The sequence below is a fragment of the Ursus arctos genome, unplaced genomic scaffold (assembly GCF_023065955.2).
Source record: "Ursus arctos isolate Adak ecotype North America unplaced genomic scaffold, UrsArc2.0 scaffold_12, whole genome shotgun sequence".
NCBI classification, from domain to species: domain Eukaryota; kingdom Metazoa; phylum Chordata; class Mammalia; order Carnivora; family Ursidae; genus Ursus; species Ursus arctos.
In genome coordinates this window covers 31,864,395-31,892,195 of record NW_026622786.1, presented here as the reverse complement: position 1 = coordinate 31,892,195, position 27,801 = coordinate 31,864,395, and the positions used below count along the sequence as shown (strand labels likewise).

Sequence of the window (27,801 nt, the reverse complement as noted above, 5' to 3'; positions counted from 1 at the left end):
CACTTTTGAACTGGATGTATGAATGGATGTTACAGTTATTTTTCTCTTGGCAGTATATATCTATAAAATGACAGGCCTTTTAAAAAATAGATGTGTGCAGCTATTTTATTTTGCTTTGTGTTATCTGTCTAATTGTTATAAGCCTGTGACTTTATTCATGAATCATCATTCACCCAATATTTATTGGGTGCTTACTACGTGCCAAACAATAATGCTGGGAGCTGAGGACACAGTTATAAACAAAACAGACATAATCCTTGTCCTTAGGAATTTTACAGATGATTAAGAGACCATTATGATCCAGGAATGGCCTGTGCATTCATGTCTGACATCAATGGTTTCCAAATAAATGAAAATTATGTAGGGTCTAGAAACCTCCTATAGATACATGGCACAGTAGAATCATGGCCTGATTCTTGGCTTTGCCTATAGATACATGGCACAGAATCATGGCCTGATCATGGCTTTGCCTTCTGCTTCAGAGAGCCTGAATTCTTTCTTACAGCTTTTGCCATGCTCTAAAACACCAGAGGAGGAAATTTGGGGTCAACAGTAGTGGCATTATCATTAGGAAGTAATGAGGAGGCAGTGCTGCTTTTAAAGGTCTCTTAATAACAAAGGGCCTGCAGGAACCTAGAGAGGCAGCATTCCAAGAAAGCACAAGATTTTGCATGGGAAAAAAGTGTTGAATAACTTTCTTTCTCCCCTAGTTACAAATGTATCCCTGAGTTTGATTAGGGTCCATCAGCTCTCTATGGATGCTGATGGGATATAGCAACAAAAATAGTTCAGATCCTCCTGCTCTCACCCCATCTGCTCGCTAACTTACTCTTTTTTGTTTCCCTGTAAAGTTCCCACCCTCCCCACTCCAGCTTTCCACATGTGCCAAAGAGTGTCCCACATATGTTCATGAATATTTTCTCACATTGCATATGGTCCCTGCCAGACAGCGAGGTCCCCCTCTGCATGACATCACTAAAAACTTCATTTGAACCTACAGTTGGTACCATGCCAGCAATACTGTAGGTGATCCTGCAAATGTCTTTCGACCTCATCTCCTGCATTACTCATTATGCCGCAGGTACGCTGGCCTTTTTTCTGCTCCTCTGGTACAGCACACTTGCTTCTGTCTCATGGCCATTGTGTTTGTTGCTTTCTCTGCCCAGAATGTTCTTTTCGCAAACCACTGCATGACTGAGTCTCTTCCATCCTTCAGGTATGTTAAACTGCAGCTTTCTCAGACTTGACTTCCCATGCAGTCATTCTTTATTTCATTACCCTTCGACTACCCACCCCTATCAAAAATCATTGTATTTGTCTATTTATCACTTACTTGTCTCCTTTATTAGAATGTAAGCCTCATGAGAACAGGAATGTTTTCTTTTAATTCAGCCCTGGATCCTTGGCAAACAGAATAGTGATGGACACTCAGTAAATACTTATTAACCTAGTTAATCAATAAGTGATGCCACAAATGGCTGAGCAGAGGTATGTGGCAAAATGGGAAAAGATGTCTCATCCTTATTTGTATCAAATTGCATTAGGACACACTTAACTTTGACACTATTGGCATTTTGGGTGGGATAACTCATTGTGGGGGCTGTCCTGCGAATTGTAGGGTGTTTAGCAGCAGCCCTGGCCTCTGCCCACCAGATGCCAGTAACACCCCTCCCCAATTTAAGACAACCAAAATGTCTCTAGATGTTGCCAACTGTTTTCTTAAGGGCAACATCGCTTCCAGTTGAAAACGACTTTTTGGAGTGATCCAAAGCAGGGAAACTTGTGCACCTGTTTCTTATGGAGCTTTATTAGAGATACATTTTTGGTCATTTTTATCCTAATGCTGCATACTCTGAAACTCAGTGGCATATAGCTATATATATATATTCATTTGGCATATAGCTATATACATATATTCATTTGTTTCTTCTCATGTGCCTGCAATTTGGCTGGGATTGGGCCTATCTTGGCTGGGCTCAGTTAGGTTTGATGTCAAGCTGCAGATATGATCAGGCTTGCTTCAAATTCTCATTCTCTTTGGATCAGTGGCTGCCTGCATCATGTTCACCGTGAAAAGCAGATGTGCAAAATAGGCCAGCCCAATCACGCCACCATATTTCAAACTTCTGCTCTGTTGTGTTTTCAGACATATTGATTGAGACACGATACGTGGTCAAGACCAAAGTCAAAGGGCAAGGAAATCTACCACCTACAGTGGAGGTGAAGGGGATTGAATATTTGCTGAATGGTAATCCAAATGGTTATACAGATCTTTCCATTTTCACTCCTAGTTCTCTATTTAGATAGAACCAATAGAGACTAGAGCAGGAGACATAGCTGAGTGATAAACATTCAGAAATCTTCCTTGACAATTACGATTTTCTTACTGGGTCCTCGTAGCTTCTTCCCTCAGGATGAGTTTGTTTCAGGATGATGCTTAGTTTAATTTGAATCCCTTGTGGACTTTAAGGTAGAACCCCTCCTATACAAAGTTTTGATAAATTATTAGCCTTTTATGCATTGAAGATTCTTTGAAGAACATAACTATTATTAATTTACCTTTTATAGTATTCTCTTATGTATACCCTAAACTGCTTTAGGAGATTGACTAGGTGTTAGACGTTTGGCTGCAAGTAACAAAAGCCAATTTATGCTGGCTTAAACAAATAGGTTTACTTTTCTCATATAACAAGGATTCTGGAGTTTGATAACTGCTGATATTGGTTCAGCTGCTCAGTGTCATCTGAGTTAGTGTCTTGGTCCTTTTGGCCTTTCCCTCATTATCTCAAGATGTTGTTGCAGCTCCAATGTATCTACATTTTAAGCTGCAAGAGGGATAGAGGGGCAGGCAGTCCCCAGGCATATCTGTCTCTGTTATTGGGAAAGCAAGTATTTTCCTGGAAATTCTCCAACAGTCTTCTGCTTATCTCTCTTTGGTCAGAACTGGGTCCCTTGGCCATCCCTAATTGTCTATAGTGGAAGATAGCAAGGAAGAAGAGTGTTGGCAAAGACTGCTGAGTCAGTTCTCCAACGAACTCTGGGGAATAGTTTTGATATGCTATGATTTAGAAGAAAGCAGTTGTGATAAATAATGATAATAACCTCAATTTGTCGACATATTGACAATATTGACATGTCAGAGATTGTGCTAGTTGCCTTGCCTTTATTTTATTACTTCATCCTCACCGAACCTTAGAGAAGGGTGCTGAGACTCAGAGCAGTTAAGTAAAGCCCCTGGACCCATCACACCCCAGTTCACACAGCTAAACAGGTAAAGAGCAGAGCCATAATTCATGTCTAGTTCTCTTGGATTCCAAAGCTTGTAACTTAAATCTGTTCTGAGTACAGTGTAAATGAATATTTTTTAAATCAGGGAATCCATAGAAGTTGTTAGACTCCCAGAGTTTGAGTTAATCCATTTCTTGAACTTGGGGAGTGAATGATGACCCTGAAATTCAGCCATCTAGGAACATTTAATACTTTTATAACTTATCCAAATACTTATTGAATAATAAAACACATACAATACACTCTCTTATATACTATGTGTGAGAGAGGCAGAAAGAGTGCATGGAACAGGCACCTGGGTGGCTCAGTCGGTTGAGCGTCTGCCTTCGGCTCAGGTCATGATCCTGGAGTCCCTGGATTGCGTCCCACATCAGGCTGTCTGCTCAGCGGGGAGTCTGCATCTCCCTCTGACCCTCCCCCTTCTTGTGCTTTCTCTCTCACTCAAATGAATATATAAAATCTTTAAAAAAAAAAGTGAATGGAATATGGAAACATTGATGCTGTACTTATAAAATTTTCAGTCTAGGAGGGAAAATAAGATGCACAGAAAGAGAACACAAGTTGGAAAGTGGTAAATATTAGACTGTAAGATACCCAGGGACGTGTCATGTCTGTTTTTGTTTGCCCCAATGTGCCAAGACATAGTATGTTCCTGTACACAAGAGGAACACTATAAATATTTGCTCATATGAACTGAAGAAAGGAACACATGGAATATGATTGGACTTCAGACAGAGATGTGCTCCAGTTGAAGGAATTAGGGAAAGCTCTGTGGGAAAAGTGGCATTTGACCTAGGACTTGAGAGATACAAATGGTGTGGATGGGAAGAACTAGGATAGTGGAAGTGGTGGAGGAAAAGCTGTTAGGGAAGACTTATCGGGAGCAAGGCAGAGGAAACCCGCAGCCGTCTCCAGGGAGCAGCTCGTGTGTCAGGCACTGGAACATGGTAGCAGAAGCCATTGGTGGCAGATGGACAGACCATGCCAGAGTGAGGGGGTTGGGTGTTATTTCGAGGCAAGCGGGAGGTGGTAGAGTGACATGAGCAGAGCTGGACTTCGGGAAGACAAATCTGCCAGCAATTTAAAGTTGTATTAGCATGCGGAAAAGCCTGCAGTTAGGTTAGTGTAACATTCCAGATAGAAATAGCTGTGGCCCAACGAGCGCCTAACCCAGGGTGACAATGGACAGGAGGCAGTGGGTTTGAAAGGTGTTACTAGGGGAAGACAGTACCTGCAGTTCATTTGGTGTGGGGGTCCTGGGAGGGGGGAATCAAGGACGGGATAAGATTTTTTGACCTGGGTGACTGGAGAATAGTGGTGCCGTTAAAAGAAATCAAATTTGCTGGAGGAAATCCTCGTATCAGCTGGTTTGTGAGGGAAAAATGGCGTTTGACTTCAGTCATTTTGAGTTGGGAGGCATTGTGGGATATCCAGATGTGAATAAAGCTTGGGTGGGAAGAGTTGATGATTCCCCTTTAGCATGGACGTGATGGCTGGAGTCAGGATTATTCCAGAAGAGCACAGACGGGCAGGTTCATGCAGGGCCTCACTGTGTTTGTCACTGTGTCTAGGTGACCAGTGTTTAGATAATAGTGGGGCCGAGATGACAGAAGATGTTTTTGGAACCCTTAAGTTTTGGGGTGTGTGTGTGTGTGTGTGTGTGTGTGAGAGAGAGAGAGAGAGAGAGAGAGAGAGAGAGAGAGGGAGAGAGAGACAAAGATACGTCCTTCCATGATTAAGTGACTTCCAATTTTATCCTAAGCAATTCTTATAGTGGAAGGCAGGGGGCAGCAGAGTCCCACTTTTCAAAAGAGAGTCTGGCCACAACTTCAGGAGAAAGGTTGTTCCCCCCCCCCCCGCAACGTGTATCTTTTTTGTTAATGAAACCATATCCCCTTTTTAGAAGTTGGAGAACATAATTTGATTCCAAAATTGCTGTCTTTGGGTACAGCATATGGATCTGAAGCCCGAGTTCGGGGGAGTGTGCCTCCAAGCTAATTATATCAACTCCTTTTAAAGAAAGGTTATTAAGAACTTCTTTGCTAGTGATGGTCTGATGCTATTTCAGTGGAAGGCTTGGTGTTGGACTTGTAATGGGGAATTTTTAGCCTGACATCTAACTCGACCCTGGAGACTACGGTTTGTATTTAAAGAAAAGAAATTAGGCCTGTCCCAGCAGCATTCTTTAAGATCCGTTTACTATTAGAGTCATGGTAAATATAGCCCCCAGCCCTCGTTGCTGCTGTTGGCTAGTTTCCTCAAGGCAGGTTGCCTTGGGATAAGGCTGGGAAGTGGAGCCCCATTCACAAACATAACTCATACTTCTTTGGTTTTTGACCTATTGCACGACTGCTGTACCCCTGAGCGCTTTCCAATCTCTGTCATGTACCTCTCAGCCTCCACCTCCTGTCTCCACCGTGAAGCAGGGGCACAGAAGCTTCTCATTTCTGTTTTAGTGCTGGGCTCTGCTGTCTTCCAGCAGGTGGACCGCTGATCCCGGAACAGTGGGTCCTACCGTGGACCTCCCGTGTGCCAGTCCCGCCGGCACCGTGCTGAGCTGCAGGGCTGCTTCTCTGTGCTCTGCGTTGTGACATGGGCAAGCACCAGGTCTACCGTCTGCCGCCGCGTCTGCAGCACCAGCCCATGCCCGCGATGGAACAGGTGCTTGACCATTTTGTTGTTGCTGCTGAAGAGGCACCAAAGCCTTTTCACCTTGATGCCATATGGAATTTTTCATAAAATTTCTCTTAATATACAGGTTTTTCCCCCAGGCTTTTTACTGATACTTCTCTTTCTGGATGTCAGGCATGGACCATGGGAATAAGTACAAAAGTACCACCTCTCATGGGCCTCTGCAGCCAGGTGGGGACAGTGTGCAGAGAGCTGGGTGCTCAGTGCCAGGGGCTGCGTGGGGGTGAGCCTGTGGCAGGGACTGGCATGCACGCTTTCGTATCACCCCAAACCCCACTGGTGCCACACTGTCTTCAGTGCTTTGATTACGCCACGTCCTTTAAACCTCCAGGCCTTTCTTCATACTGTTTCCTCCCTTGGAACGTCCTTCCATTTTTCTGTTTCATGAATGCCTTTTTCCTGCCCTACTCTTTTTTTTCCCTCATAGAATTTATCTCTTTCTCTCAAGTTGTGTAGTTTATTTATTATGCATTGTCTGTTCTCCCATCCTTATAGAATATAAGCTCTGTGAGAGCAGGGATCTTTGTTTGCCTCACTGATAGATCCCAAGCACCCAGAATACTGTTTAAAACATAATAGCAGCTCAATAAATAAATGCTAAATGAACAAGTGGATCCTTGAAGCCTCAACTTGTGTGTCACCGCCTCTGTGAAGCTTTCCATGTTTGGCTTCTCCCGATCCGAGATGAAATCTGCTTATCCGTCCTCCGTTTTGCTATAGCACTTTGTACTTACGTTTGCATTACAGCACTTACCCCACTGTGATAGCTGCTTTATATTTCGATCAAGATGATAACAAAAATAATGTAACAATTTTAAGTTGGAAGTTTTGATTGAGGCACCCGGAGGCAATACGTAAAAAATTTCAAACTGAGATGTGTCATCCAAAGATGGAAATTTCCATGAGTTTCGTGACTCTGGAAAACAAACAAACAAACCCACGCACATGGTGGATATGGAAGGATCAAGAGAGTGGAGATAAGGAAAGTTTTGAGAGGAGGATTTCTTTCGAAAGTGTTCCACTGTGAGTCCTCCGTGTCCACCAGGAGGAGCGGGGAGGGTGCTTCTACCTTCACCCCGAGCCAAGGAAGGGCGGCACAAGCACTCTGTGGAGATGGTGTCTCTGGCAGTTAGGGAGACATGACTCCTTTTGTGGTCTTGCCTGGAAATGGTAAAAGGTAAAGACAGGTCATTCACTACTCTGATGGCAGGAGCAAGTTTGGGTGAGACATGAGAGGCTGAACCAGTCCGGGGTCATTTTCAATCTTCCCCATGATTGCTGCCTGGAGGTTCCCCTCCAGGACAGCTGGGGAGAAAGGAGGGGCCCAGCCAGAGCAAAATGCATTACCTTTGACAAAGCAAAAGTAATCAAATATAACTAAAAAAATTCTTCTGTGGGGGAGGCTTTGAACAATCCATCCAATTGTTAGAAAGCATCATCTTTAAACACCCAAAGCAAAGCAGTGTCCAAACGCAAGAAATTGGCCCCAAAGAGAATCCTCCAATTAGAACTTTCCGGCTGCTTTTTACCACTCCTCCATCCCCCTTTCTTTGCCTCTGGCAGGGTGAGAAACCTAGTGACAAGCTGGGGGAGGGAAGAAATGCTGAGGTCTGGGAGGCACCTTGGGGAAGAGGGAGAATACAAGGCCTGTCTTTTTCACTAGGAACGCTGTCAGCCCTCAGCAAAACCCTCCCAGAGATGACTGAACGTTAAACCCGCTTCGAGTCGTAGTTCTTACATAGGACTGGACATTCTGATTTCTGAATTAACACAGTTTTTATGCCTTAAAGTGACCCTAATAATCTTATTACCTAGAAATCTTCAGAATGTTGTGATGATGTCTGAGATTTTGTCCAGGGCCAGCAGAAGTACTTCCCCTTCTGCAGAAATTTTAAATGACCAGTGGAATCATTCTTTGTGGTTACCTCTCATGACCCTGCCTGTTCACAACGTCAGCACCAGTGATCATATTAGCTAATGTTTAATGTGTGTCCACTGTGTTTTCTGGGCACTATGCTATTAATGTATTTGTCTCATGGTTCCATCCAACAACCCTGGGTGGTAGGAGCTCTCCTGGTCTTTCACATGCAGGGAATAGGAAGTTGAAAGGCATTGACTTCCCTGAAGTTGACACACCAGGTAGAAGTAGAGTTAGCATTTGAGACCAGGGGATCTGACTATACTTTACTCTTTATTGGATTCCGGTTTCGTCAGGAATAGGGCTGTGCTCCTGTCCATATTCCCCACACACAGCACAGGGCCTGACCTTCAGGGCTCCACAGATTTTCAACTAACGAAAGGTGCATAGATGGTGTTGGCAGTATTTCACAGTAATGCATACAAAGTTCAGCAAAATCTCATAACTAGGAGCTTAGGCTTTGGAGTTGTTGGACATGGATTTGAATCCTGGTTCTGCCTCTTCACAGCTGTTCAGCCTTCGGGAAAATGACTTAACCTGTCTATGACCCTCATTTGTAGAATGGAATAATAATGCCTCCATTATAGGATTGTGTTGTGCTGTGACCAAAGAAGAAAATAAGTATACAGAGCAACTAACAGCACGCAGCATGTAGCACACGGTGGACGTACTTGCCGTAGCATGGCTCAACAAGATGATGACACTTACCTATCTGGGTTTAGTGCAACAGTGAATTCTGAATGAGCAGGGGTGGAGTTTGATAGTAGTAGACAGACCCAGCCCTAAGCAGATTGCGAAGTACAACAGAAGCTCTAGACCAAACCAGCTCTTGCCATCTAATGCCCACGGCTGGCTCGGCCCTCCTGTCACCTGGCTGCTCTCCAGTGTTCCCACGGACACTGGCTTCTCTTGTAAGGTGTGTGGTTCCAGCGGGTCCCTATTCTTGTTCCTAACTCTGCTTATTTGTAATTATAATTACATAACTTAATTAAATATTATTTCAATGAACTATGAATGGGAAAAGATTAGAGCACTTTTCCAGTTGTCTCCCCACCTTCCCTTTCCCCTCTGCTGGGAGGGGGAAACTCTGTCTTCATGCTTTCTTCTTTTCCTTTTTTTAGGAGAAAGAACTGACAAAACTCATATATATATATATATTTAAAGATTTATTATTTATTTTAGAGACAACTAGAGAGAGTGTGTGTTGTGGGGGTGGGGCAGAGGGAGAGGGAACGAGAGTCTTAAGCAGACTCCACGCTAAGTGTGGAGCCCAGTCTCACAACCCTGAGACCATGACCCAAGCCAAAACCAGGAGGCAGCTGTTTCACCAGCCGCACCACCCAGGCGCCCCTAACTAAACCCATTCATATTAAGAAGTAAATGACTGCAGCCCTTCTCAGCGTCAATTGCGTTTTAATAGGTGTTCAATGCTCTAGCTAAAGGAAGAAAGCTCTCAGTGTGGAAGTTGAGTATAAGGGCAGGGTGACTATTTCATCCTGTCCAAAACCACGTCGTAACTCTTCCTTGATCCCTACTCTACATACTTGGAAGAAGGGTGTGCTGTTTCTGTTATAATTGTGCATTGTATCTACATTCTCATGCCTCTGGACAGAGGAAATAAAAGTTGACATTTATCTTGTTTCACTGAGAGTGGTACAATATGCAGTATAATTAAATTAGGAAACAAATGCCCACAGAATAAGCTCCCAGATTTTATTCTTTTGAGGTAAACCCCAGGTCCAGCGCTGCTCACCACACTTAGTCTGTGCACTGCCTTGTGAATTCCCCTGCTGTGAAATGTGTCTTGATTTATCTTTGCACACTGCTTTGGTAAATGCTCACGGAACAAAAAACTTGATTCCCACTTAATATATGTCTATTTTAACTTCCCTTTAATGCAGAATTCAGAACATGATACAACTGGAGTCATACAGTTGGAAAGGACGTAGGGAAATTGTAGTTTAATAGTCTCATTTTATACATGAGGAAATGAAGATGAAGAAAAGTGAAGTGACTTCTAAGGTCACACAGTGAGTTAATTCTGGACCTGGATTTAGAGCCCAGGTCTTCCGACTCCAACCCGGGGCCCTTTTGCTGTTCTAACTATTTCATTTGATAATATGCCAATAATATGCAACATTTATTGAGTGCTTATGATAGCCCAGGTGTAACTGATAGCTCTTTACATTTCTTAACTCATTTCATTCCCACAGCCCCCCTATGAAGTAAACACTATTATTATCCTATTTTAAAAATGAAGAAACAGGCATAGAGAGGGTAGTAACATAAGGTCAAATGGTAGAATCAGATCTGGAAACTAAGAATTTTGGCAGAAGGTGCTATGGATAGACAGGCGTTTCTTTGATTCTTTTTTTAATTTGAGGTATAATTGATATATAACATTACATTATCTTCAGGTATGCAACACAATGATTTAATATATGCATATATTGTGAAATGATCGCTACAGTAAATATAGTTAAATCCATCACCACACAGTTACACGTTTTTTTTCCTGTGATGGTAAATTCTAAGTTTTGCTCTTTTAGTAACTTTCAAATATGCAACCAAGTATTATTAACTATAGCTGCCATGCTGTATGTCACATTCCCATGACTTATTTACTTTATAACTGGAAGCTTGTAATTTGTCACCCCCTTCACCTACTTTGCCCAACCTCCCCCGTCTGACAACCACCAATCTGCTCTGAGCTTGTTTTTTTTAAATTTTGTTTCTTAGTTTTTGTTCTTTTCTTGGTTATAGATTCCACAATAAGTGAAATCGTACAGTATTTGTCTTCCTTCATCTGATTTATTTCACTTAGCATAATGTCCTCAAGGGCCATCCATGTTGTGGCAAATAGAAGGATTACCTTCTTTTTATGGCTGAGTAATATTCCATTGTAGATATATTTCAGATTTTCTTTTTTCACTTATCCATCTGTGGACATTGAGGTTGTTTCCATGTCTTGGTTATTGTAAACAATGCTGCAGTGAACATGTGGTTGCAGATATCTTTCGTGTTAGTGATTTCATTTCCTTTGAATAAATATTCAGAAGTGAAATTGCTGGATCATAGTAGTTCTACTTTTAATTTTTTTGAGGAACCTCCATACCGTTTTCTGTAGTGGCTGCACCAATTTACATTCCCACCAACAGTGCACAAAAGTTCCCTCTCTCCATATCCTTGCCAACATTTGTTATTTCTTTTTAATAATAGCTATTCTAACAGGTGTGAGCTGATATTGTCATTCTGATTTGCATTTCCCTAATGATTAATGATGTTGAGTACCCTTTTGTGTGCCTGTTGGCCATCTGTGTATTTTCTTTGGAAAAATACCTATTAAAATCTTCTGACCATTTTAACAAATTGGATTGTTTGGGGTTTTTTACTTTTACAACTGGAATCATACAGTTGGAAAGGACTTAGGAAAATTGTAATTTAACAATCTTAGGGAAATTGCTACTGAATTGTATGCATTTTGAAATACATTTTGGATATTAACCTTTTATCAGATTCATGATTAGCAAATATTTTCTCCCTTTCATTAGGTTGTCTTTTCATTTTGTTGATGGTTTCCTTTGCTGTGCAGAAGATTTTAGTTTGATGTAGTCCCACTTGTTTATTTTTGCTTTTGTTAATTTTGCTTTTGATGTCAAATCCAAAAAATCAAGGCCAAAACCGATGTCAAAGAGCTTACCACCCATTTTTCTTCTAGGAGTTTTATGGGTTCAGGTTTTATGTTCAAGTCGTTAATCCATTTTGAGTTAATTTTTGTACATGGTGTATGGTAGTGGTTTAGTTTCATTCTTTTAAAAAAATTTTTTTTTCCTGGCAAAAAGCTTTATTGTTTCTACTTGGTCCAGGCTTGGGGGGCTCCAGGGTGGTCAACAAGCTGCCTAGCGGCTGCAGGGATACCCTCAGCCGGAGGCCCTGACACCAGGAGGGTGCCAGAGGGGCCCCTCAAAGCCTGCTGGGTTCTGGAGGCTCCTCACCGTGCTGGAGGATGGGCGTTTGGAAGAGAGGCCCGCCCGGCCCACCCCCTGCCACGTGAGCCAGGTGGTCGCCATCTTCTGGATGAGCTTCACCTGCGCACCCAGGCGCCGTTCTGCCGGAAGCCGGGGAGATGGGCGCCTGCGCGGGCGGAACCCGGGCGGGCAGATAAAGGCCCGGGTTCAGGGTCCGCTCCAGGCGGCTGGCGGCTTGCGTGGCGTCCGGGGCTCGACGCCGCTGGACTTGAGACGGCTTCTGCTTCTGCACGTCCAGGAAGAGGCCGGCCGCCGCGCTGGTTTTGCATCTTCCAGAGAAGTCGAATGGCTTCGCCTCGGCCGGCGCTGGAGAAGCGGGCCTCCCCGCAGAGCCTCGACCTGGCGGTGGAAAGAGAAGCCCGGAGAGAGGTGGGTGCGGGAGCCCCGGCAGCGTGTTGACCGGGCGGTGGACGGCAGGGTGGACTCCACCTGGGGGGAGTCGTTCTGACCAGTCTGGGGGCTCGTGGTTGATCCACTTTCAGGAGCTCAGTGCAGAACACCTGTGTTCGCTGGACCCGGGCCCAGAGGGTGGCCGAGAAGATGGTTCTCAGGGTTGGGACTGGAAAAGAGGTTGCAGGTGGTGGGAGGCTGGAGGACGGGGTCCTGGGGCCCTTCTGTCGGAGCTCTGTTGAGGCAGGACACAGATCCAGGGGCCCGCCCGCTGCACTGCTGAAAGCATTTGGTCTTTGACCATTACGGATGAGGTAAGCTACAGGTGTTTCGTAGATGCCCTTTAGTAGAGTGAGGAGTTTCTCATCTGTTTCTGGTTTGCGGAAGGGTTTTATGGTGAATGGTCATTGAATTTTATCGGTTTTTTTTTTTTCTGCTACTGAGATGATCACAACAGTTTCTTCTTTAGTCTTTTGATAGGATGAATTACATTCTTTGATTTTTTTTCAAATGTGTAACTAGTTTTGCATTCCTGGGATAATCTCTATTTGGTTATGCTGTGTTTATTTTACGAATGTACCGCTGGATTTAATTTGCTAATATTTAGTGAAGATTATTGTGTCTATGTGCATGAAAGATAATGGTTTGTTGTAATGTCTTTGCCTGGTTTGGGTATCAGGGTAATGGGTAGCTTTTAAAATGAGACAGGAAGAGCTCGTTTCTCTTCTGTTTTTGGAAGAGTTTGTGTAGAATTGACATTTTTGATACTGTTTCTTAAAAGTTTGAGAAATTTTTGCCAGTAAAACCATCTGGGCCCGTGGTTTTCTTTGTAGAAAGTTTAAACTACAAATTTATTTTCTTTGGGAGATGGTCAGAAAATTCAAATTATCTATTTCTTTTTGAGTAAGCTTTGGTAGTTTGTGTCTTTTAAGGACTCTGTCCATTTCATCTTTTTTTGTCAAATGGCCGTAAGTTTGTAATATTCACTTATCCTATGACTGTATGATCCGTAGTGATATCCTCTGTTCTATTTCTGATACTGGTAATTTGCATCTTCTCTCATTTTTTTCTGAATCAGTCTGGCTGTAGCGTTACCCATTTTATTGATACTTTCAAAGAACTAGCTTTTTGCCTCATTGCTTTATTCTTTTTTTCTATTTTCAAAATTATTGGTTTCTGCTCTTATCCTTATTATTTCTTTTCTCCTGCTTGCTTTGGGTTTAGTCTGCACTTTTTCTTGTTTCTTTTCTTTTTTTAAGATTTTTTTTTAAATTTATTTATTAGACAGAAAGAGAGACAGCCAGCGAGAGAGGGAACACAAGCAGGGGGAGTGGGAGAGGAAGAAGCAGGCTCATAGCAGAGGAGCCTGATGTGGGGCTTGATCCCATAACGCCAAGATCACACCCTGAGCTGAAGGCAGACGCTTAACCGCTGTGCCACCCAGGCGCCCCTGCACTTTTTCTTGTTTCTTAAGATTGAAACTTAGATCATTGATTTGAGACCCATTTTTCTTAATAAAGGCATTTAATGCCATACCTTTCTCTTTATGCATTGTATTAGTTACATCTTATAAATTTTTTTTATGTTGTGTTTTCATTTTCATTTAATTAATATTTTCTAATTACATTTTTGACTTTCTCTTTGACCAATGGGTTATTTGGAAGTGCATTATTTAATTTCCAAATATTTAGGGAAATTTTAAAAATATATTTCTGGTTCTGAGTCTAATTTAATTCTGTCCCTGCCAATGAACATTCTTCATGTCATTCCAATTATTTTAAATTTGGGGAGTGTGATTTATAGCCTGGAATATTTCTTGGCACATGGTCTACGTGCACTTAAAAGAATGGGTGTTCTGCTGGTGTTGGGTGTTAATTATGTAAAGTTGGTTAATACTTTTGTTCAGGTCTCCTGTAAACTTACTGAGTGCCTGTTTTTCATTTTTTTAGTTCCTGAAGTCTGTAGCGTTGAAATCATCATCTATAATTGTGGATATATCTGTCCTTTCACGTCTATAAGTTTTTGCTTATGTGTTTTAAAGCTCAGCTGTTAGGTATGTAAACATTGAGAATTTTTTTCTTAGTAAATTGACTCTTTTATCATGTAATGTCCTTGTTTATTCCTTGTAATATTTCTTGTCTTGCATTCTGTCTGATCTTAGTATAGCCACTCTAAGCCTTCTTTTAATCATTATTTTGCAAGATATATATAGTTTCATCCTATACGTTTAATCTGTTTGTACTTTTAAAAAATATTTATTTTAGAGGGAAAGAGGTAGAGAGCACCCGTGTGTGTGTGTGTGTGTGTGTGTGTGTGTGTGTGCGTGCACGTGCATGGTGGGGGGGTGGGTAGAGAGAGAATCTTCACAAAGATTCCCAGCCAAGCTTGGAGCCCAACATGGGGCTCAATCCCAGGACCCTGAGATCATGACCTGAGCTGAAATCAAGAGCTGGATACTCAACCAACTGAGTCACCCAGGTGCCCCTAACCTGTTTGAATTTTTAGGTTTAAAGTGAGTTTCTTTAGACAGCATGCAGTTGGGTTTTGCTTTTTTATATTGTTTGGTAATCTCTGTTTTTAAAAAGATGTAGTTATGTACTTTACATTTAATGTAATAATGTATGTATCATTTCAACCACATAAAATTTTGCTAGTGGGTTTTTGTCCCATTATCTTTACTCCTCCTTTTTTGCCATCTGCCTTTGCATTGAGTATTTTTAAAAAAGTTCATTTTGACTCCATCGTTGGACTTACTATTTATACTTCTTTTAAAGATTTCCTTGTTGGCATCCAGGTGTTTACAATGTACATGTTGAAATAATCTACCTTCAAATAATTTCATCCTGCTTCACCTACTGCATGAGAACCTTACAACAGCACACTCCTTATCTGTCCCTCTTTCCTTCCAACCTTCTATGCAGTTATTGTCCTATATTTTATTTTTTGCCATAAACCCTTAATTCATTATTACTATTTTAAATTTAGTCAATTACTTCTAATACTATTAAAATGAGAAAATTATCTTTTACATTTCTTTATTTTAATCATTTCTGGAGATGTAATTTCATTGTGTGAATTCAAGTTTCTGATGTCCTATTTCTTATTACTGAAGAACTTTTTAAAAGATTTCTTATAGTGCAGGTCTGCTGCCAGTGAATTCTCTCAGCTTTTGTTAGAAAGCTCTTCCCACTGGGTATAGAGTGTTTTGTTTTTTTCCTTTTCAGTATTTTAAAGATGTCACCATGTTGTCTTCTGAGTTATATAGTTTATGACAAACAGTCTGCTATAATTCATATCTTTTTTCCTTAGTATATTTTGTCTTTTTTTCTGCAGCTTTCTCTTCTACATTTTGCCCTTTTTTTGGTTTTTAGCAGTTGGAATATGATGTGCTTAGGATTGTGTATCTGTGTGTGTATGTGTCTGTGTCTGTGTCTGTCTGTCTGTCTTCCTAGCCTGCATCACCGAAGGAAGATTTTCCTGGACTTCTGCCCTGCCCTTAACCTGTTGTATGCACATAATAGATGTCAGAGAAGAGAAACTCTGTTTCTGCAGAGATCAGTAATTCTACACACTCACACTAGTGTATGCTCAGCCTAACAATTCGTTAAAAATTTTAGTTGAATTCTACTTACATTCTTATATGGTACCTTAATTCTCTCCTCCTATGCTTTGCCACAAGTGAGCCAGCATTTGTTTTTATCTCCTTAGAAAGTCCTGTTTTTCCTTATATTTCAGGCTTCTTGGTTGCCATGGGATTTTAGTTTTAGTAGGTTTAAGAAAAGTTAGGATTTTGTCCTTTATCTGGAATTTTTTTTTTCCAGGTAGTAGTGATGCTCTTTCCAGCTTTCTATACAAGTGGAAGTGTAATCCCTTCACTTGCATCTCTAAGAGGCCATTCCATGGCCCTGTAAGGCCAGTGGCTCTGCATAATGTTATATATGAATCCTATTGTTATGTGCTCTCTTCCTTTTTTTTTTTTCTTTAAGAGATGATTATACTCTATAATTAAGAAAAAATAGTGGTAAAGTAACATGAGCTATTTCTCCCTCTCCTGAACTCATTACGGAAGCTGTGAGGGATCATGAAGAGGGTTGTTGGATCTGAGAGAACACATAAAAATAGTGAGAAATCTCTGCAGAGAGAGAATACGAAAGCAGTGGTGGCCCAGAGTGAAAGAGGGCTGTATGCCAATGACTTGGAATAGGCAGAGGAAAACTTTTCAGTTGTGCCGTTTTTTTTTGTTGTTGTTGTTGTTTTTAAATATTTTATTTATTCAACAGAGAGACAGCCAGCGAGAGAGGGAGCACAAGCAGGGGGAGTGGGAGAGGAAGAAGCAGGCTCATAGCGGAAGAGCCTGATGTGGGGCTCGATCCCATAACGCTGGGATCACGCCCTGAGCTGAAGGCAGACGCGCAACTGCTGTGCCACCCAGGCGCCCCAGTTGTGCCGTTTTTTGTTGTTGTTTTTCTCCTCCCCATTGCCTTGAATAGGTCATGACCATCCCTGTCATGAAAAGAAAATTGCATCACCAGATCAGCTACTGGTAGGAGTAGGGAAATAAATTAGAGTTGTACGTGAGCCCGGCAAGGCATAAGAGCAGGTAACAAAAGTCAGAAGTCTCTATATTGCCCCCTACCCACCCAAACCACAGTGTCTAGGTAATAAGAAAGACAAAACAGATAGCTGGTATAAATAATATATTAATAGCCTTGAACTAATCTATATATATTCACATGTAAACAATATAACCTTACTCTCAACAGAGTACAAATTATTTTTTAACAAAAATGGGATATTTAAAAACTTTGAGACGTGTTTGATATATAGTAAAGTCCAAATCATCAATACCATTCAGACCATGTTCTCTGATCATAATGCACTAAAATAAGGAAACATTTTTTTAAGTTAAAAAATCATTGAGAAGGAGGTAATCATAAAGAAGTTTAGGAAATACGTATAAGTGAAAGACAATGAAAAGACTACATAGTGTAATTTACCAGACATAACCAAAAAAGGATTTAGAAAGAACTGTACAACTGTAATAGAACAGAAGAGAAAATATAATTAATAAACTATTCAGCTCAAGAACTTGGAAAAAAGAGAAGTCAAATACAGCAAGAAAAAATAATCAGAAGGACAGATACTTTAAAAAACACAAAACTGAGGGACAAAATTAATAAATAATAGAATCTCACCAAACTGGAGAAGATAAATCCAAAAATTGTTCTCTGAAAATATCAATAAGCTGGACAATTACAACTACTGCTAACAGTGCTTAGTGTATTGTTACACTTGTTAGTGCTTGCATATTGTTCTAAACTTTTTATGTCTATTCATTTTGTCCTCTCAACAATCCTATGAGGTAGGTACTATTATCTCCATTTTATAGATGAGGTGATAAAACAGAAGAGGCAAATACAGGGTGTAAAGGAGAAACTATTGCAGAAACTAAAGATATTAGAAAACTGTTAAAGAATATTATGACCCATATTCACCAAAAAGTTGAAAACCAAGGAAAAAACTAAACAGAATTTCTGGAATAATATAGAATGTCAAATAGAAAATTTGAATAAGCCAAAGACCACTAAGGAATTGGAAATGATAATCAAAGATCTTTCCCCCAGAGAAAAAGTCCTATGCCCAGGTAGTTTTATAAATGAGTTCTATCAGTTTTTCAAGGAGAGGACAGCTCTATGGTATACAAGTTATGAAAGGAAATAGAAAACAAAGGACAACTGCCAAAATCATTTTTTACAAATTGAGGTGAATTTCACAAATCACAATTATTTTAAAGTATTCAATTTATTTTATGGGGTTAAATTAGCATTGTTTTGAAAACCAGATAAAGATAGTGCAAGAGAAGAAGAAAAGGGTAACTCCATTTGACTTCCAGACATGTTTTAAAACTATAAAGAACATCCTAGATGAATATGAGCTGACAAAAATCTGACCTTATACTTCAAAAGAATACATCATGATCAAATAGGATTTATCTATGGAATGCAAAGATAGCTTAATACCTGAAAATCTATTGGAGTAATTCACTACATTAAGAAACTAAAGAGAAAAATTACATGATAATTTAAATCCATCTTTTTTTTTTTTTTTTTTTAAAGAGTGGGGAGAGGGAGAGGAGCAGAGGGAGAGGGTGAGAATCAACCTTACGCAGGCCCTATGCCCAGCACAGAACCTGACTCGGGGCTCCCATCTCATGACCCTGAGATCATGACCTGAGCTGAAATCAAGTCAGTTGCTTAACCGACCGAGCTACCCAGGTACCCCTAAACATCTGTTCTTAAAAATCTCGGAAAACTGGGGGGTGCCTGGATGGCTCAGTTGGTTAAGCTTCTGCCTTTGGTTCAGGTCATGATCTTGGGGTCCTGGGATTGAGCTGAGGTCAGGCTCCCTGCTCAGTGCGGAACCTGCTTCTCCCTCCCCCTCTCCCTCTGCCCCTCTGCCCAGCTCGTGTTCTCGCTCTCTCGCTCTTTTTCTTTTTTTTTTTTTAAGATTTTATTTATTTATTTGACTGAGAGACAACCAGTGAGAGAGGAGAAACAAGCAGGGGGAGTGGGAGAGGAAGAAGCAGGCTCCCAGCAGAGCAGGGAGCCTGATGCGGGGCTTGATCCCTGGACCCTGGGATCACGCCGTGAGCCGAAGGCAGACGCTTAATGACTGAGTCACCAGGTGCCCCTTGTCTTTCTCTCTCTCAAATAAATAAATAAAATCTTAAGAGAAGTCTCAGAAAACTGTCAATAGAATGGATATGATACAATAAAGAACATATTTCAGAAATCTTCAACAAATATTATACTTAACAAAGATGAATTTTTAAATTCGGGAAAATACAAGATATCCCTTATTACTATACTATTCAACATTGTATTGGAGATTCTAACCAATAGACTAAGATAAGGAAAAGAAATGAGGCAAAAAAATTGAACAGACCTATCAGTCACCACTTGTGGATAATATACTTGTTAATAGAGGAAATCTAGCAGCATTTTAGTAGTCAAACATAAGAACTAATGAGAGAGTTCAACAATGTTACTGGATACAAGAGGAGTTTAAAAAAAATCAAAAGTGCTCCTCTATGTAAATAATAACTAACTAGAAAATATGATTGAAAAGAAGATGTTATTCACAATAGCAACTAAAACTATAAAGTATCTAGGAATTAATATGTAGGCCCTTTAAAGAGAAAAAAATTAAACTAAATTAAGGAACATAAAAAAATCACAACATATGGAGTAATTAAACATGTTCATGGATGGGATGACATTATAAAGGTACCAAATTCCCTCTTTATTAATGTATAAATGTGTGTAATTCTGATAAGAATTCTAATAGGATTTTTTCAAGAACTCAAATGTTTAAAATTTACATGGAAGTCATGAATAATTACCAGTTTTTGAAAAAGAATAACAAAGAGAAGGGACATGTGCAAAGCTATTTTATGATAAATCATGTGGTTCACACATAAGAACAGACCAATGTAAAAAAGGAACAAAAACAACAAAAAACAGGGCAGATAGATGCATGGATGTATGATAGCATCACAAATTGGATTGGGAGATGGATAGATGATGTAGATTCTACTACAGCGTGTTTAGCAATATTGAAGCCTTGGCTTGCTTTCTCACCAACCGTATCTCTAATACAGTTGAATCTCTGTTTCACGTCAAATACAAAATTGAACTCAAGATGGATTTAAGGCCTAAATATGAAATGTAAAGCTATAAATCAAATAGAATTTATTATAAATATAGGTAACGAACCATCATAGTATTTTTAGTACCTGTAAATTTCATTAATAGGCATTACAGGTGTCTTTGTGCCATATTAAGTTGTTGCAGATGTCTCATTGCTACTTTGAGATTATGGTAGTTATTAGATCCACTGACTTCTCATTTAATGCTTTAATGAAGCAGTACACATATTACTGTGTCACAAATGAAAACATTTTTTAGCTGTATTTCAATAAATTGCTTTCCTTTGTAATTCCAACTATTTCATTTTATGTCTCTAGGGACGATATTCTGAATAGTCCATAGGCTTTAGCAGACCGTCAGAGGGGCACAAAAATAAGGTTCAGAAATTCTGGGAGAAGAGGAATCCTCTGTGGGTCAGATATTAAAGTAAGGTCAGACGAGATGGCAACTGCAAGGGGACCCTAGATCTGGCTCCATTACAGGAGTGATCTTGGAGAGGTGCTGCATTAGGGCTGAAGGTGGAGGCAGAAACGCAGTTGTGATGAACTGAGAAGCGAATCCAGTTGAGGACATGAAAACTATTTCTCTGGCAGTAAAGAGAAAGAAGATAGGTAGAGGGAGTAACAGGATCAAGAAGGAAAACCTGAATGTCTACATAAACCAAAGCAAAGGATCTGGTGGAAAGGGCAATACTGGGGGAGAGGTTAGGAGAGGAGGAAGGGTAATTGAGGCCATAAGGTCCCAGACTAAGTAGGATGGAATGGAAGGGAGAACATGGAAGGATCAGCCTCAGAGTTGATGGGGAGGATGGGCTGAAATTTATAAAAACTAGGGGAGAGAGGAAACAAGGGCTTTCAATGCCTGATGGTTTCCTTCCCCACTTTTCACCCCCCACTCCCCCATCTTACAAGAATGTTAGGGCAGGGGTCATTTTACAGGCTTTTTGCTTGAAAATATAAAGATGTGGAGCATGGGAAGGTTTTTGACCAGAGATTAGAAAAAGATTGCAGAGCAGATCTTGGGGATCTGGTGGTCAGAAACCGTACAGTTGTGGGGCACCTGGCTGGCTCAGTCGGTAGAGCATGCAACTCTTGATCTCCAGGTCATGAGTTCCAGCTCCATGTTGGGTGTAGAGATTACTTAAATAAACTTAAACCCAAACCGTTCCGTTCTAATGGACCCAACACACTCAGAGTGAGGAAAGAGACATACAGCTGGGAACAACTGTGAGTGGAACTCAGGAGTGCAGTTAAAGAGACTGACCCAGATCTTTTTTTTTTTTTTTTTTAAGCTATGCATTTCATTTCCTGTGAGGATGAAAGTAATTTGCTTAAACAACAATAACATTCTTTGTCTAAATTATATTTAAAACCTTCTATTTTTAAAAACCTTTGAGATTTTTATGTCTCATGCCCTCATTTCAGTTCTGTATTGTTTTTCTTCTCAGTTATGTAGAATGTTCAAGAGAGGCTAGGAAACATGATGGAAGGCTGACATTCTTTCTTCAAGAGAATAGCATTTCCATTAACATACAGCAAAGTTTCCTATATTTTAACATCTTATTTTGCAGTTAAAAGTATTTTTCTTATTTGAAAATATTCTTCAGATTAAACGTCATAAAACACAAACAAGTTAAGAATACTTAATTATTTTAGAGTTTTAACTTTGGAAAATAAATTCAACAGTGACATCAGAGTTAGAAACAATTTGGGGCGCCTGGGAAGCTCAGTCAGTTAAGCGTTTGCCTTCAGCTCAGGTCATGATCCCAGGGTCCTGGGCATCGGGCTCCCTGCTTGGGGGGGTCTGCTTCTCCCTCTCCCTCTGTGCATGTGCACTCTCAAGTAAGTGAAATCTTTAAAAAATTTTTATTTGTTAATGTCCTGTTGAAAAAACTCTAAGACTCATAATACCATTCTGGTTTATTTGTTTATAGGGAAGATTGAACACATTAAAATCTTTTGCTTAATATATCGATTTTTTTTATTTGTGTTTCAACTATTTGAAAAGTACCTTAAATAATGTAAATATTAATTGAAATGAGAAAAAGAAGGATGAGTCAAACTGGAACCAACCATCTATGTTTAATAAAAGCTTTGTTAAAAAGGAAAATAAAGCCTTTAAGAATCTAGCGGGAACTCTGAAGAAAAGAAACCAGTGTTTTAGCAGCTGAAAAAGAACCTTCGGTACATGTAAGTCCCTTCCAAATGGTCATCTCGGAAATGTAGAGCGCTGTTCTAATGAGGTTATCCTTAATGTTATTTATAGAACACCTCCTTTAGAATTTCCTCTGGAGCCTGTTGCACTTTTTGTTGTTGGTAATTATATTACTCAAGTTGACACATAAAATTAACCATCACTGCAACATTTTTCAGTAATGAAAAAATCTTCCTCTTGGACAGGGGTAGGGGGATAAATTTGGTTTTTAGAAATAGTAAAGGCCCTTGAGAAATAGGTCTGTGAAACAGCAACCAGTCTATTCTTTGGTCAAAGACAAAAAACATGATCACAGTGTAATAAGACTAATTTTCTTGTGATGGGGAAAAACCAAAACTGGCTCCTAGGGTGACACTGGTCATATATGTGAAATAAATTAGAAAGGCAGGTAGGATTCAAAGCTAGGATTGAAAAGCTACTGAATTTGAGTATAACTTTAAATTCAGTGGGGGATCCATTAAAGGTTTCTGAGGAGTGGAATGACATGTATAGTAAAGAATGGATGAAGGGGAAGTGAATAATGTTTGGGAAACCAAATCAAGTATCTTTCTGAGATCTAGGACATTATGATATTCTTCAATTGTACTGACATAATAACCTTTTTCAGTAAAGGAAATGATTTGACAATTTATTAGTGAACTGATACTCTATTCTTTCAGATTAAAAATAATTTTCCTTGATGGAGAGGATGGAAGTGGGGGTGGAGTCACAGGGGGAAGGATTAATTGTTAATCAGTGGGATACTGGATCATTAGTTGATTAAATGGATTAAATCACTAAATCAGTAAGTTCTTTGTACTTTTAAAGTTATTTTATTTTTTATTTTGTTTTTTTTAAAGATTTTGTTTATTTGAGAGAGCACAAGCAGGGGGAGGGGCAGAGGGAGAGGGAGAGTCAGACTCCCCACTGAGTGGGAAGCCCATTGCAGGGCTTGATCCCAGGACTCCAAGATCATGACCTGAACCAAAGTCAGATGCTTAACTGAGCCACCCAGGTGCCCCCAAAATTACTTTAAAATTATATAATAAACACCTTTTTAGGGGGTTATATACGATGTCTTATTTGTATCTACTGCATCTTCTATACTACCTAAAATGTAGACATATTTCCTCAGGACATAGCTGATAAATGGTCATTTCCTCTTATATACTTCTTTTTTGATTTGAACATAGTATTCATTAAGTCAAATTAGAAATTTCTGAGTTATTCTAGACACTTTTCTATGTCATCTACATATATATTAAACATATATTCAAGTCTTATTTTGCCACAATATCACTGCCTTATTTTAGGTTCCCATGAACTGTCCATAAACTACAAAAGTCTTACTGATCTTTTAAAAATACAGAGTCAAACCCTTGCAATGCATGTGTTTATTCACTTTATCATGCAAATAATTACCAGATGGTTTCTATACCAGTAACTGTACTGGGCTCTGTGTATATAATAATAAAGTAGACATCCCAGATTTCATAGATTTATAATTTAGTGGGAAGATGGGAATAAACCTCTGTGATTATGAATTATAATCAGTGCTCTGAAGAAAAAGAACAGAGAAGAGAGAGAATGATACTATAACCAAACTGTCTTTCTAAATATCAAATCTGATCATTTATTCCCAGTTGCTGACAGGATTAAATCTAGACCCATTAAAGTGGCTTATAAGGAACTTTATGTGTGCCCCCTGATAACCGTCCAGCACAATGCCACACTCCTAGAAATTCAACAAATGTCAGTGGGACGAATGAATGATGAAACTTCAATTTCTTTTTAAATTGTAATATAGTTGACATATAAAAATGGTTTAAGATGCATCACATTAACTTGCATTAATAAAGTTTGTTAGTTTTGAAACAGGTTGCCAAGTACTTCATTAAAAGGAAAAAAAAAATGCCTCCATCAATTTTTGAGCCTATATTGCATTTGGAACTATTTTTTTTTGTCCTTGAAAACACTGCTAGAATTTTAACTGAAATATCAGAAAATGTGCTATTACTATAATGTGTAAAACATTGCTTTTTTTGTGTGTGTGGCAGAAGTCTGTAGTAAGGGTAGTGAAAAGCAGATTGACATTTGGTCATTATTTCTTATCAAGGGTGTTTTACTCGTAATGCTATTTGACAGCTATATTCTAGGTCTGACAGCATTGAACCAGCGTAATTCCCACTGAACTGCTCTAAATAGGCAGTATTGCAATCAGTTTAACAACCCCTGGAGGCAATAAAATCTCTCCTTTGAACAAATACTCAAGGGGAAGAAATCTAAGATTTATAAAGGGCAGCAAGTATTCAAGAAAGGGGCAAAGTTTATGTGTGAGCCTATAATTGATGTTTCCTTTGTTGGAAAAGAAGCTTGAGGATGCTTTAAGAATTAATCTTTAACAAGTTCTAATCTGCACTAACAAGTGTGTTCAGATGAGTGAAAGAGATATGTGATTCTGAGAGTTGAGTTGCTTCCAGCCAACTATGAAAATTTGGAGGGGTCATAGAATTATGAGAAGGACACTTAAAAATTTAACTGGAAGACTTGAGCCATGTCTCTTTGATGTCTGTGCCAGAGGGTCACCATCCCTACACAGTGTTGATTGGGCTTTATGATTGGCTCACGGTTTATACTTGCTTAATGCTTTATGTGTATATACCTGTATAAAGAAAATTTCAGTCAAATATAGTCTCCTCCTCATTTTAAATGAACTCGGCAGTTCTACTTCTGTTGGTAGTAACTTAAACACCATTTAAGCAGCATTTAATTTAAAGACCATCCTAGCTTTAATTCTTGGTTCCTGTCACTATTAGCGGTGTACCCTTGGGGATATTATACTGTCATTCACAGTTTTCTCATCTGTAAAATGGAGATGATAGTTCTTACCAACCAGGGAGGTTTGAAAGTAGATAGGTTAAGAAGAGTGCCTAATTCAGTGTGGGCTAGAGCACGAGCTGACTTCATCGAGATCCTACTACGTGCTAAGCATCTATGAGCTTTGCGCTGTTGGATCCTCAGAGTAACCATTTGAAGCTGGCATAAGAGTACAGGAGAGGATGCTCTGAGGGTGGGGAGTATCAGGAGAAATAGGCTGGGGTGTATAACCATCTCGTTACTTCTCTTAGACCCTATTGCTAGGGAAGTAGCTTTGTCCCTGTCAGTGGACTCCACAGAGCTTTGTTCTGAGACTTTGGAATTCCTTTGCACATCATGGTGTTTTTGTCCCTAGAGGGTTGTGAGGGAAGGCTTCATCATCAAAACTCCAGTGGCACCTCTCTCTACCTCTCCATTAAAAATTTTTTAAATTTTAATTCCAGTAAACATATTGTTATATTAGTTTCAGATGTACAATAAAGTGATTTAACAGTTCTATACATTACTCAGTGCTCATCACGGTAAATGTACTCTTAATCCCCTTCACGAACTATTTCATCCATCCCCCATCCGTCTCCCCTCTGGTAACTCTGTGTTTGCGCTCTGTGGTTAAGAGTCTGCTTTTCGGTTTGTTTCTCTCTTCCTTTGTTCATTTGTTTCCTAAATTCCACATAGGAGTGAAATCATATGGTGTTTCTTTCTCTGACTGACATTTCACTTAGCATTATGCTCTCTAGATCCATGCATGTCATTGCAAATGGCGAGATTTCATTCTTTTGTATGGTTGAGTAATATTCTGTTGTGTGTGTGTATACACACACACACACCACACCTTCTCTATGCAGTCATCAATTGCTGGATACTTGGGCTACTTCCATATTTTGGCTATTGTAAATAATGCTGGTATAAACATAGGGGTGCATACCTCCCTTTGAATTAGTGTTTTTGTATTCTTTGGGTAAATACTCACTAGTGTGATTACTGGATCATAGGGTAATTCTATTTTTTAAGTAAACTCTACACAAATGTGGGGCTTGAACTCAGGACCCCAAGATCAAGGGTTGTATGCTGTACTGACTAAGCCAGCCAGGAGCCCCAGGGTAGCTCTATTTTCAACTTTTTGAGGAGCCTCCATACTGTTTTCCACAGTAGCCATACCAGTTTGCATTCTCACTCACAGTGCATGAGGGTGCCTTTTTTTCTCCACATTCTTACCAACACTTGATTCTTCTGTTTTTGATTTTAGCCATTCTACATATCTCCATTTTTTATATGTGATTGTATGAGAGAGAGAGAGAGAGAGAGTGTGTGTGTGTGTGTGTGTGTGTGTGTGTGTGTGTGTCTAGGGCTTGTTATGGATTCCTCCAGCCCTGATTCTTCTTACCTCGCTATTTACATCCATGTCGTTGGCTGCCACTTTTGTAGCACAAGCAGGACCAGGAGAGGGGATAGACTTCCTTTGCTTTCTTTATATAAATGGTTCCTTCTGCTTCCCTTTGCCATCTGTTCATCTTATTAAATTCTGATTTATCTTTTGCGTGTCTGCTTAACCGTTATGTCCTCCATTAAGCCTTCCATGATTCCTCAAGACTCCTGAGGACTCTGATAATACCCTAGCGCTCTTCCACAGCCTCTGTGCTTCTGCGTTGACTCTGTGGCAGTGCTGCTTCCACTGTTTAATGTAGCCGATTCTTTACTTCTGAGCAGCTGAGAGAATTACACCTTCTCACCTTCTTGAAGTTAGGTGTGGCCACATGGTTTGATTTGGTTGATTTGTGAGCGGATTGACAGTTATCCTGTGCTCACATCCTTCTCTTTTCCTCTGCTGTAGCAATTCTGAAAGGTGTGTTGATAACAGAGGTACAATGGTGAAGCTCGATGTGGACGACATCTGCCATGGAGACACATGATGGAGAGAGATACCTTTGTAGCCTTTCAGCCATGGAGATTTTGGGGACTGTTGGTTACTGCAACATATCTTGACTGATACGGCCATTGCTGGGCCATCTTCCGGTTCCTCACCTGTCTCTACATCCTACTGAGGGAAATAATCGTCTTGTTCACTATTCCATCCCCAGAGCCTTGTTACAGACCTGCCTGACATATGGTAGGCAACTAGTAAATCATTCATGAAATGAAATAATGATTCTATATCAAGGAAGGATTGATCTGAAGATTGCATTTCCACAGTATCCAAACCCTTGGCATGGCTTTGATGTGAGGAAAAGTGATAAAGGAATATTATTTGAGGGAAAAATAAAGATCATGGTTCCATCTCTAAAGCTTTAGAAAATAAGTTATTTAGAAAAAAAATGTCAGTGAAAAGGAGCAATGAATACACAAGAAATGCATAGTTATCTTTATTTATGGATAAAAACAGTGAAATATGCCAGGAATTAGAGAAAGGGGCACATGCTATGAAGTCGCATTGAAATAATTTTTTACTAATTATTCATTCATTTAACATTGTTTGCTAATTGACCTTGTGTACTGTGGTGGGTGGGAAGAAGACAATCTGACACCTTTCCTTGAAGAGCTCACAGACAAGCAGAGGATAAACAGAGACCATGCTAAGTAGAACAGAGTGGAATAAGGGCAATAATAGAAATGCTTCAGGAAAGAGCACAGAAGGAGCCTACAATACTTCTGAGTTGGGCAATGATGAGTTTGCAGAACCATCATTTTAATTGGGCCCCTACACAGGTAT

General features: G+C 39.9%; 1 pseudogene; it reads left to right on the top strand.

Moving 5' to 3' along the window:
- Nucleotides 1–99: 99 nt before the first annotated feature.
- LOC125282878 (uncharacterized) overlaps nucleotides 100–27,801 on the top strand; it is an 89,543-nt pseudogene continuing 61,841 nt past the window's right edge.